The sequence below is a fragment of the Microcaecilia unicolor genome, chromosome 5, assembly GCF_901765095.1.
Source record: "Microcaecilia unicolor chromosome 5, aMicUni1.1, whole genome shotgun sequence".
NCBI lineage: Eukaryota > Metazoa > Chordata > Amphibia > Gymnophiona > Siphonopidae > Microcaecilia > Microcaecilia unicolor.
The window spans coordinates 321,473,158-321,477,149 of NC_044035.1; positions in this window are offsets into that span (position 1 = coordinate 321,473,158).

Here is a 3,992-nt window from a genome sequence, read left to right on the forward strand (position 1 = left end):
CAGGAAGTTGGTATGATATTTCAGGCTGGCATACAGGCTAGCACAAAATGTTTTATTTTTATTTTTGGCTGGGAGGGGGTTGGTGACCACTGGGGGAGTAAGGGAGGTAATCCCCGCTTCCCTCGGTGGTCATCTGGTTAATTGGGGCACGTTTTTGAGATTTGGTCCTAAAATTAAATGGACCAAGTCCAGCCGGCGAAATGCTCGTTCGAGCCGGCCATTTTTTTTTCCATTATAAGGCAAAGCCGGCCATCTCGTAACCACGCCCCGTCCCGCCTTTGCTACCCTACCAACACGCCCCCTTGAAGGTTGACCAGCGCCGCGACGAAAAAGCAGTTGGGGCTGGCCAAAATCGGCTTTTGATAATACCGATTTGGCCGGGATCAGGAGATCGCCAGCGATCTCACGATTTGTGTCGGAAGATCGCTGGCAATCTCTTTCAAAAATGAGCTGGATAGTGTAGCATTGTGGTTATGTCAGAGAGCAGTGAGACATGCAAGGTATGGATAAAGTTAGCAGCATTGTCCTTTATATAGACTCCCTTGCATGGCTACTCAGAATTGATCTGCTTTCATAAGTAGAGGGTAAACTGTGATAAGAATTTATTTGTAATATCTGGTCGATATTCAAAGTGATTTAAGTGGGCAGGAGAGGCTCTAGCCTGCTTGAATTGCTTGTGGATGCCTAACCACCGATATTCAGTGGCACTTATCCAGGCAGTGCTGCAGCATATTGACTCTGATTGACCATGTTGGAAGTGTGCTGGTCAGGGGTGGTGTAGAGGGAGGAGCTGGTAGTTATGCAGGTGCTGGCTGTATTCATTGCTGGTGCCTGTATAGCTAAGCAGGCATATAGGATTGGATAAAAAGCAGAAAAACATAAGAATAGTCATACTGGGTCAGACCAATGGTCCATCTACATAGTAAACATAGTAAACATAGTAGATGACGGCAGAAAAAGACCTGCACGGGCCATCCAGTCTGCCCAAGAAGATAAATTCATATGTGCTACTTTTTTATTTGTACTGTCCTCTTCAGTGCACAGACCGTATAAGTCTGGCCAGCCCTATCCCCGCCTCCCAACCACCAACCCAGTATCCTGCTTTCAGCAGTGGCCAGTTCAGGTCACAAGTACCTAGTAGCAACATTCCATGCTACCAATCCCAGGGCAAGCAGTGGCTTCCCGCATATCCATCTCAATAACAGACTATGGACTTTTCCTCCAGGAACTTGTCCAATCCCCTTTTAAACCCAGATACTCTAACCGCCGTTACCACATCCTCTGAATGAGTTCCAGAGCTTAACTATTCATTGAGTGAAAAATATTTCTTCCTATTTGTTTTAAAAGTATTTCCATGTAATTTCGTTGAGTGTCCCCTGGTCTTTGTACTTCACACCATTTAGGATTTTCTGGACTTCAGTCATATCCCCCCTCAGCTGTCTCTTTTCCAAGCTGAGGAGCTGTAACCTCTTGAGCCTTTCCTTATATGGGAGCAGTTCCATCCCCTCTATCATTTTGGTCACTCTTTGAACCTTTTCTAATTCTGCTTTATCTTTTTTGAGACACGGTCACCAGAATTGAACACAATACTCAAGGTGAGATTGCACACCATAGAGTGATAAAGAGACATTATAATATTTTTGGTCTTATTTTCATCCCCCTCCTAATAATTCCTGGCATCCTGTTTGCTTTTTTGGCTGCCACTACATACTGGACAGAAGATTTAAAAATATTGTCTACAATGACACCTAGTTCTTTTTCTTGAATGCTGACGCCTAAAGTGGACCCTAGTATCAGATGATTCGGATTATTCTTCCCAATGTGCACCAATTTGCATTTGTCCACATTAAATTTCATCTGCCATTTTCCAGTTTCCCAAGGTCTTCTTGGAATTTTTCCACAATCCTCATGCGTTTTGACAGATTTGAATAGTTTTGTGTCATCTGCAAATTTAATCAATACTTGTCATTCAGATTTGAAGATCATTTATAAATATGTTAAATAGCACCGGTCCCAGTACAGATCCCTGTGGCACTCTGCCATTCACCCTCCACCATTGAGAAAAATGGCCATTTAATCTTACCGTTTTCTGTCCAATAACCAATCCTAATCCACAGAAGTCCTAACTATTCCTGCCTAACTATGACGGTACCGGCACTGAATATTGTCCAGTACCCACATAACGTCTTGCTCCGGCATATTATGGCTGCACTTTCAAAATGGCTGTCACGACCTATAATGGCAATCTTGCAGTATTTTGTATTCCTCCACTAGACCAACAGGAACCAGGTAGGTAGGCTTGGTGATTAATTGTGAGGTAGGGAGGGAACCTGAGGGGAGGGATTGTTGATGTTCTAGGAAGGAGGGAGGGGATTTGGGGGGGAGGGTTGAAGAGTTTCTGGGAGAGGGGGTTGATGATGTTCTGGGAAGGAGGGAGGGAGGGTACTCCAAGGGGGAAGGGTTTGATGATGTTCTGGAACGGAGGGAGGGAGGTGGTTGTGATGCTCTGGGAGGAGAAGGGACTCTGGGGGAGGGATGTTAGAAGGGGATTTTGGGGGCCCAGGGTTTGGTGATATTCCAGGGGGTGGGACAGAGGGAGGGAGAGAAAGTGGAATGGGAACTGGCCAGAATCCCTTATGTGGACTTGGCTGAATATTGGACAGGGACCCGCATAAGACCTTGTGGTTAGTTTAAGAAGAACTGGCCCTAGATAATTCAGTTCTAGGGCCTGGACTTAGCCCGGCACTGAATATCTGTGGCCAATTTTGTCTGCAACAGCGTTAAAAAAACAAACAAACAGTGACTGCCATGGGCTGAATATCGACTGGATATACAACTTAGATTCATTCTGTGGAATTCAACAACTATTAAAATTGGTCCTGTCAAAAATAAAGTATCAATTTTTGCTATATCAATGAGAGAGAAAATTTTGCTGGGGCATTAGTCCATTAATATTTTGTGTGCAGATTATTTATTTATTTATTTTATTACATTTGTATCCCACATTTTCCCACCTCTTTGCAGGCTCAATGTGGCTTACAAATACATCATGAATAGTGGAAATGTATAAGAAATAGATATTTAGTATTACATAATGATCTTGGGTAACATGATAAAGCATGATGGTGGTTTAACAAGCAAATATCGTAAGACAATTCTGGATATATGTGTAGGAGTTCACATTTGTTGATCTTTGTGGTATGCCTTGTTAAAGAGATGGGTCTTCAGTAGTTTATTATTCTCACAGACATTGATTTCTTTCCATTCATAACATTGCCATGCCTACAAGTCTGTACACTTCTCTTGTCAAGCCCGAGAGGGGAGACTTTTTGATTGTTCTGGTGTGCGATTCCTTTTATTGGCCCAGTGTATAGAATAATCCACAGGTGATGCAGTGTATGAACTTACTTTCCCTCCGTCAGTACCAGGGACATTATATTCTCACACTGTAATGGCCGTTGCTTTCTTTTATCCCACTTTTTACAGTAATAGAAGGTGACTCTGTGGGAAATGCCTTTGAGAATGAGGTCATAGAAAAGAGTTGTAGAACTTGAGAAGTATCATGCAACGGCAGACCAGTGGTCAATCAAGCTCAGCAGCCTTTCTGATTGAGGCCGGCTTGGGTCGCTTTGGAAGTATCTAGCAGACCCTAATAAGAACTGGAGACATCCCAAGTTTATCTGGCTGATAACTGTTGATGCACTTGCTCTTCAGGAACTTGTCCAAATCTTTTACAACTCAACAATAATACCAGCCATAACTACAGAACTACGTTGGCAGCAAGTTCTATAGATTAATGAATGCATTGGCTGAAAAAGAACTTACTTAAATTTGTTTTATAGTCTTGTTACTCGTTAATTTCCTGGAGTGTCTCCTTATTTGATAATTTGTATTTCCTCATAATCAGCTAAGTGACATATTTTTTAAGTAATGGCTTAGCTTTTCTCTTAGATCAGTAATGTCTTCAAATGTTTCTTTTTTGAAGTCTAGCG